Here is a 9,509-nt window from a genome sequence, read left to right as displayed (position 1 = left end):
TTAATGTTTGCCTACAAAACCACCACTGGCTCTGCACCCCTTTACATAAATTAATTACTTCAGAGTTATGTGCCCTCGGCACTTTATTGTTCATCCCAAAGAAGCACAAAATCACTTTCACAGACTTTTTCATTAAATGTTCCCTCCTGGTGGAATGACCTGCCCAAATCAATCCGAGCAGCTGAGTCCTTAGCCATCTTCAAGAATCTTTATTTGACCCTCTAACTCTAGCACTTTCTATTCTAATTCTATTCTTTTAAAAAACTTGCCCCTTTTAGACTTGAACTCTATTCTTTTACTAACTGCTTGTTTTCTTTAAAAAAAAAAGCTAACACTAGCTTTTCTAATCTTTTTGTATTCTATCTATCTGTTTTCTTTTTATTTATTATATAATTAAAAAAAAAAAACTTGCTACGTGTACTGCGCTAACAGACTTATAGCACTTGCTTATCATTGCTCTTTTGTTGATTTTGATTGCTTCCATTGTCCTCATTTTTAAGCCGCATTGGATAAAAGCGTCTGCTAAATGACTAAATGTAAATGTAAAAATAATATTAATTCAAAGGCTAAACAAGATTATTTTTCTTGCCCCATTGGCAGATATTTTTGCTTGTTTTAACTAAATTTTTTTTTTTTTTTTTTTGTAGAAAACAAGAATTAATATCTTAAGCCATTTTACTTGTAAATTCATCTTGATTCAAGATTTTTTATATATTTTTTTATACTAGAAAAAAAGACAAAAGCAGAGATATTGCTGCCTTCAAGTCAAAAGTTATGTTGGAATAATAATTGTCAAGAGATGAATGATTTTTTCACGCTTTGACTTTCTGGGTTTAAAGAAATGATTTTGTAAACTTGCACTGATCATAATTCATTTCTTTGTTGGCATCATTTTATTTTCTGCTAATTTGCTTTGTGAAAAATCACACGTATTTTACGAGGTGGCAAATTCGTAGGAATTTGTATGAAGGACCACAACTTCGCCCCTAAACTTAACCATCACAGAAATCGTACAAAACAATACGAGTGAGGTCGTACGAATTGGCCGTGAGATTTAGCTGGTTTTCTATGACAAAAATAAGGTCCGCTACTGGCTATTTCCCAGTTAACAAATACATGTTCTAAGAACGTTTTGCTAACGTTCCCGTTAAGTTATGAAAACATTATTTCTGAATGTTCAAAACGTCCAGTTTTAAAAATGTTTTAAAAACGTTTCTTCTTGGTTGTATGAATGTTAAGGGAACATTTCATCATTTTTAAACATTATGTGTATGTTACTTTTGAACATTCAGAGTAACATTAAGAAAACATTATGAACTGAAACAATGTATTTTTCCATTCCAATGTGCTACTTTTCCATTGTTTCCACGGTTTCCACTGTTCCATCTTTTGCAGTATCTCACACATGAGTGCCACATTTTTAAGATGCCGTGTCAAGTTTAAATATTACCAACTTTTACGCGCAGCGCCGCTCATCAATGTCAGTTCCAAAACAGTGGACTACTATAGTATTTGTCTGATAAAGATGTGAAAGAGCGACTGATACAGCAGATTTATTCGGCTGCTGACACTTTAAGACCTACTGTACTGTAGTATTTGTCCAATAAAAGCGTGAAAGAGCGACTGATACAGCAGGTTTATTCGGCTGCTGTTACTTTAAGACCTATTGTACTATAGTATTTGTCCGATAAAGATGTGAAAGAGAGACTGATACAGCAGGTTTATTCGGCTGCTGACACTTTAAGACCTACTGTTAAAGAAATGATTTTGTAAACTTGCACTGATCATAATTCATTTCTTTGTTGGCATCATTTTATTTTCTGCTAATTTGCTTTGTGAAAAATCACACGTATTTTACGAGGTGGCAAATTCGTAGGAATTTGTATGAAGGACCACAACTTCGCCCCTAAACTTAACCATCACAGAAATCGTACAAAACAATACGAGTGAGGTCGTACGAATTGGCCGCGAGATTTAGCTGGTTTTCTATGACAAAAATAAGGTCCGCTACTGGCTATTTCCCAGTTAACAAATACATGTTCTAAGAACGTTTTGCTAACGTTCCCGTTAAGTTATGAAAACATTATTTCTGAATGTTCAAAACGTCCAGTTTTAAAAATGTTTTAAAAACGTTTCTTCTTGGTTGTATGAATGTTAAGGGAACATTTCATCATTTTTAAACATTATGTGTATGTTACTTTTGAACATTCAGAGTAACATTAAGAAAACATTATGAACTGAAACAATGTATTTTTCCATTCCAATGTGCTACTTTTCCATTGTTTCCACGGTTTCCACTGTTCCATCTTTTGCAGTATCTCACACATGAGTGCCACATTTTTAAGATGCCGTGTCAAGTTTAAATATTACCAACTTTTACGCGCAGCGCCGCTCATCAATGTCAGTTCCAAAACAGTGGACCAATCAGAAGACCCCGGAGGCGGAGCAAGCATTGCAAGCTTTTGTTTAGAGTAGCAAGTTGGCATGGCAACTGTTTTATTTCATGACAACATGGCAGAGGCGTTCTGTGCTGCGATTTAAAAAAAATTAAAAATAAAAAAAAACAATCCTGATCGCCGCGTCTCGTGTTTTTAGATGCAAAGATGCGTTCTATGTGAACAAGATAATATTTTGTGTAAGAAACGTTCTCAGAACACTGAGGTTTTTGTGTGACAAAACTAAGAAGAACTTTAACAGAACGTTCTCTAAAGATATTTTTAGTTTATATAACCAAAAACTAACATTCTGGGAACCGATAGTTGTTAGTCATCTGGATTCTGTTTTTTTTTTTTCATTTAAATATTTATGGAATCCTTTTTAATGGTTAAATTAAATTGTATTAGTCAGAAAGCATACATAATTAATTAAAATCATGAAACTGCAATTGCAAACATGCAATTTAACATCAATTTTAACAAAAAAATGAAATTTTTAGGGCCCTAAGAAAGTTTTTTTTTTTTTTCACGTTCTGTTTTATTGTTACCAAATTCTGTTTAAATTTTTTTTACAATAGCCGGATGACGATTTTTTCTCCCCAGAAATTCTGAGTTGTGTATTTTCTCTGGTTATCAAATGAAGCCATAAAACATTAATTTAATTTAACTTTTAATAATTTGAAAGATAAACAAACTCTTTCTTTTTTGGGAATAACAAACGGGGTTTACTATTAAAATGAAAACATGGAATAAATATTGTGTGATTATTCTTTAAAAAATGTATTAAAATTATTTTAAAACTTATTTTAAAGTTTTAATAATTTTATAAGTAGTAGTAGTAGTAGTAGTAGTAGTAAATATGTACATTCTACTGCACAACAGTAATAGGCCTATATTTCTGTCACAATTTCTTAAAGTTAAACCAAACTTTTATTTTGACGGGTTGCCATGACTAACATGCCAATACTAACATACCCATAATGTTCAGAAATTGTAAACTGAGACATAGCTTCTTATAAATAAATAGAATTAGTTTTATATTGTATTGAGAAGATGTGATGGGATGAATAGCTCAATCATCGAAAACCAGGCCCTGTCAGTGGCATAAATGTCCAGACAAAATTGTAATGAAGCTCAAAAGAACTTATTCTTCTTTAAAAATGTTTAGGTTTATTTGGCTGCTGTCACTTTAAGACCTAATGTACTATAGTATTTGTCCGATAAAGACGTGAAAGAGCGACTGATACAGCAGGTTTATTCGGCTGCTGTTACTTTAAGACCTATTGTACTATAGTATTTGTCCGATAAAGATGTGAAAGAGAGACTGATACAGCAGGTTTATTCGGCTGCTGACACTTTAAGACCTACTGTACTATAGTATTTGTCTGATAAAGATGTGAAAGAGCGACTGATACAGCAGATTTATTCGGCTGCTGACACTTTAAGACCTACTGTACAATAGTATTTGTCCAATAAAAGCGTGAAAGAGCGACTGATACAGCAGGTTTATTCTGCTGCTGACACTTTAAGACCTACTGTACTGTAGTATTTGTCCGATAAAGATGTGAAAGAGTGACCTGTGGTGTTTGTGTTTGATACCTTCTCGATCTGCGCGTTCTGTTTGGATTTGTACAGCACCTCGCCGACTGCCACGAACACAGACAGCACCAGGCCGGCGGCGAGGACGATGAAGATGCCGCCGATGTTCTGCACGCCGAGAGCGCTGGCCTCCTTACTCTCCTCCTCCGGACAGCCGTTCCCCCTCCACCACTTCTCCTTCATCATGTGCAGCTTGCCCTCCTCCTGCAGCTGCAGGATGGCGATGGTGATCTTGTCCCGATATGGCGAGCCTGAGGGAGAACCACGGGACAGGTGAGAAGCAGCAGGGCTGCGTCACAAATCAGTCATTAAAGTCCACTTGAACTGACCTACAGATGGTTTACACCATTTACATTCAGCTTCAAACTATTTCACATTCTAGTTTCAGTGCAAATCAGGCCCCATCAGTGGCATAATGTCAATTACAAATTTTTTGTTAAATAAGAAACTTAGAAATTATGAAGCTCAAAGCTTTTTTTTTTAATTCTTTAAAAATGGTATTTGAGCTTTAAAATCCTTCTAGTGTTGTGAATGCTGTTCTAGTTGATGAACAATATTCATTACTGTTATTTTATTTTTATATTTTAGGTGAATAACAACTTTAATTGAGATACTGTTATGGTTTTTATTAATACTTATTATTATTTCTATGAATAATTAGTTGTTATTATTTTTTTATTTTTACTTAATAATAAAATGTTTAGTCGTTTTTTGTCTATATAGGTTTTATTAATTCTTATTTCGTGTTTTTAAAAGTTTTGATTAATATTTTGAATTGTATTTCAGTTTTTCATTTTAATTTTAGGTAAAGTTTTTTTTTTTTTTTTTAATATGTCTATTTTTTATTTTTTTTATTTTAGTTTTTATTAATATTTTGAATGTTTTATTTTTATAGTTTCCTTCGTTTTAACTTAATTATTTCAAGTTTTAGTCATTTACTGTGCTTTTGTCATTTTTAGTAGCTTTAATGTCTATATAGTTTTAATTAATTTTTATTTCATGCTTTTTAGATTGTATTAATACTTTGAATTAGTTTGTATTTTTCTATTTTCTTTTTTCCCTTTTAATTTTAGTTATAGTCATTTTATTGTGTGTTTTCATTTTTAGTAGTTTTTGTTCATTTTTATTTCAGTATTTTAGTTATTTTCATACATCATTAAACTTACTTAAAATGAGAAATGATGCCTTGGCAGCTAGCTGAAAAAAAAAAGTTATGTTCTTTAATATTTTCTTTTATTTCACTTAATGATCATTTTATTCAAATAATTAAAATGTTAATTTTTTATGGTTTTAATTTTAGTTAACTATAATAACTCTATAAACTAATTTTGTGTTGTTCACTTTCATTTTCAGCTTCTTTCTATAACCACTAAATAAATGCAAGCAAATAAATAAATACGTAAATAAATAAAGGACGAGTCTAGAAGATTTTCTGTGCTAATCAACACAAACGCTGATGGAGCTTTGGTCCTGAACATCCTTTAATATCTGCAGTCCTCATTCACACATCATTACACGAGCTGCATTCTTTCATAAAGCACTGATGTTATTCCAGGAATACGTATTTAGTCCTCCAGTGGATCAGTTGTGTCCCGCAAAATGAGTCACTCGTCCCAGAACGATCAAATGAACGCTTGTTATTCTGAAAGACGTGTGTGCGCGGATAACAGGATTACACAGAGAGGAGGCAGAAACACAGAGGATTTGTGCAGATAAATATGGATAAATATTTTCCTTTTTATTCCCTCCTCCCCCACAGAACTGTGCTCAGATTTCTAAAAAGCGTGCAGATATTCTGCTATTTTCTTCCTTTTTTCATGAAATAATTTAACTTGTCCCATCTGGCTCAAGATATGAGACTTTTTTGATCATTTAATTTACATTAATTACACTTAAACATATTTATTGATATATAAATATTTTAACGTTCCATATTTTAAGTAGAAAATATTAGTTTAATGACTAATTGTAGTGTCGCACGTGGGGGTGAAAACTTTTGAACAGAATGGAGATTTGTACATTTTTCTTATTTTATCTAAATATCATATTTTTTTTCATTTAGTGCTGCCCTTCAGAGGCTACAGAAGATACTTGCATGTTTCCCAGAAGAACTTCCCACGACTAATAGCTGCATATGAGTCCCTCAGTTGTCCTCAGTGTGAAAAGATGCATCTCAAAATCATACAGTCACTGCTGGAAAGGGTTCAAATATGCAGAAGATGCTGTAAAACCACAGAATGTGCAGGAGCTGGGGGTTTTCTGAAGAACAGCAGGAAGTTTAACTGTTCAGAACAAACAAGGGACTCATGAACAACTATAACTAAACACAAACACACAGCTGTGGCTCATTCAGCTAACAACACAGTATTAAGATTCAAGGGGATGTAAACTTTTGACCTCAACTGTGCGCGTGAATGTTTGAGTGCTGACGATGTAGATGTGTGTTGTACCCATGGGCGTCCCCACGCCGTACGCCTTCGAGTCGATCAGGCCGCCGATCTGCGTCAGGTTGCAGTTGCGCTGCGTGACGAACTCGATGGCGGTGGACTCCATCAGGAAGGCGTAGTCAGACGTCAGCACACGATGGATGCCCTCCTCCACGCTCTTCACTATCACAGACTGACGCCGGCTGTTCATAAACTCCCACATCTTATCGTACGTCGAGATCTTGGTTTTCTGCAGCGGAGACGGAGAGGTTAGGATGCAACCGGACTATTAATAATCAGAAATATGTGACCCAGGAGCACAAAACCAGTCATAAGGGTCCATTTTTTGAAATTGAGATTTATGCATCATCTGAAAGAAGCTGAATAAATAAGCTTTCCATTGATATATGGTTTGTTAGGATAGGACAATATTTGAAAATCTGGAATCTGAGGGTGCAAAAAAATCGAAATATTGAGAAAATCATCTTTAAAGTTGTTCAAATGAAGTTCTTAGCAATGCATATTACTAATCAAAAATGAAGTTTTGATATATTTATGGTAGGAAATTTACAAAATATCTTCATGGAACATGATCTTTACTTAATATCCTAATGATTTTTGGCATAAAAGAAAAATCTATAATTTTGACCCATGCAATGTATTGTTGGCTATTGCTACAAATATACCCCAGCGACTTAAGACTGCTTTTGTGCTGCAGGGTTACATATATATTTGACTGCACTGATACACTGATATCAGATGAGAACAAAACTATGAGTTGGATAATGAGCTGCTTTATAGCTGAAACTGAATCAGTTTCATAACTGATGAAATTTGAACTGAATCATTCTGAATAATGACTCTATTGTCTTCTGTAGAGCTGCTTTATAGCCTAAAAATTAATTCGTTTTCTGATTAATTTTACAACATTAGCACTGTTGTTGAACTGAACTGAATCAGTGTTAAGCTGAACTGAATCAAAACGGAACTGAATCATTCTGAATAATGACTCTATTGTCTTTTTTTGCTCTTTGTTCCAGTGAAGCCGCTTTGAAGCATCTGTCCTGTATGAAGCGCTGTAGAAATCCGAGGTGAGCAGCGGATCGAGGACGCCGCAGTACCTTGAAGAAGGTCATGGTGGCGCCGTCCTCCACCACGCCGTACAGGATCTTGGTTTGTTTGGCCAGATCGTCGGCCGAGTCGATGGGCGACTCCATGCGCTCCACCGTCAGGAAGGCGGCCAGGTTTGCGGTGTAGGACGAGATGATGATGAGGGTGAAGAACCACCAGATTCCTCCCACGATCCTAGTGGACAGAGCCTTCGGCATCAGCTCCGACCCTGAGGACCACCAATCAACAGCTCAACCCTTCTGGACCAAGATAACTCACTTTTTCCGTCTCTTACTCTAACAGTCAAAAGATTCTGAACAGGAAGATTTTCAGTGTTTTTTAAAGAAGTCTCTTCTGCTCACCAAGCCTGCATTTATTTGATCTGAAGTACAGCAGAAGCAGTAATATTGTGAAATATTATTACAATGTAAAACAGCTGTTTTCTATGTGAATATCTGTTAAACTATAATTTATTTCTGTGATGCGCAGCTGTATTTTCAGCATCATTACTCCAGTCTTCAGCGTCACATGATCTTCAGAAATCAGTATAATATGCTGATTTGCTGCTCAAGAAATATTTATATTTACTGTTATTATTATTATTATGTTGAAAACAGCTGAGTAGAATTTTTCAAATTTAAAGCATCCTTGCTAAATAAAATTATTAATTTCTATAATATCTTCCCCCCATGCTGATCTTTGGATCTTTCTATTCATCAAAGAATCCTGAAAAAAAAATTACTCAACTGTTTTAAATATTGATAATAGTAATAATAATCAGAAATGTTTCTCGAGCAGCAAATCAACATATTATACTGATTTCTGAAGATCATGTGACACTGAAGACTGGAGTAATGATGCTGAAAATACAGCTGCGCATCACTGGAATAAATTCTATATATTGAAATAGAAAGCAGCTATTTTAAATAGCAAAAATATTTCACAATATTACTGCTTTTGCTGTATTTTAGATCAAATAAATGCAGGCTTGGTGAGCAGAAGAGACTTCTTTAAAATACATTAAAAATCTTACTGTTACTGGTAGTGTAAATTATATTTATTTCATTCATATTTATTTGTGAAGGAAATTTTAAATAGAAAATAGCAGTTTAATGACAACTAATTTGTAAATTTATTAGAATAAGCGTATTCTTTTTTTGTTTCATTATTGCTTTTGGATAATATAAAATAATAACAACAAGAGCAGCCCAGAGATGTTTATTTGAGTGAAAGAATCCACTTACTCGGGGATTGATGATTATTTTTGTCAGCCAAACGCCTTAGACATTAAACATTTACATTTTTAAGTTAATATTTCAATAATTCAACAACATATTCATATGTTCACACTTCTCTGATGCCAGTTAATGGTCGCATGACAAGCTGGCAAACACTTAAAACTTAAGATGAAATCAATAAAATCTTTGTTTGGGAAGCGTTTTATTTTGATTGATTTTATTTTTAAATTATTTATAGTATATATATATATATATATATATATATATATATTGTAACGGGGTGAAGAATCACACGGCAAGTAATCTCAATCAATACCCCGGAGGGTGGATTTATTGTTGTGATGGGTGCTAGTGAGAAAGGTCCAGGTAGGTGCTCCGGTGCCGTGAGTGCTCTCTTCCGTCTTCTAGGGCTTGACTTAAAAATATTGCAATTATTTTATCATAAATTGCAATTTGAACTGTGATATGATAAACATTATTATAAACAACTTTAAAGTGGACCCAGACCTCTTTTTAGTTGTAATAATATTATTAATTTTAAATGCAATTATTAAAATAATAAACAGAAATACTGTTGTCAAATACAACAGTACTGTTAAAAAAATGTATGTGTGATTATTTTGTACTACAAGTTATAAAACTAATATTTATGTCTTGGATTCTTCACTTTTAAGCTTTGTGCTGTAAATACCCACACAATA

The 9,509-nt window shown here is 33.7% G+C and overlaps 1 pseudogene; it reads right to left on the bottom strand.

The window, feature by feature from the left end:
* LOC107669030 (glutamate receptor ionotropic, kainate 2-like) overlaps nt 1-9,509 on the bottom strand; it is a 66,074-nt pseudogene that overhangs the window by 5,747 nt on the left and 50,818 nt on the right.

Source organism: Sinocyclocheilus anshuiensis, unplaced genomic scaffold, assembly GCF_001515605.1.
Source record: "Sinocyclocheilus anshuiensis isolate Anshui unplaced genomic scaffold, SAMN03320099.WGS_v1.1 scaffold276, whole genome shotgun sequence".
Lineage (NCBI taxonomy): Eukaryota > Metazoa > Chordata > Actinopteri > Cypriniformes > Cyprinidae > Sinocyclocheilus > Sinocyclocheilus anshuiensis.
This window is presented reverse-complemented; position numbering and strand designations above follow the sequence as displayed.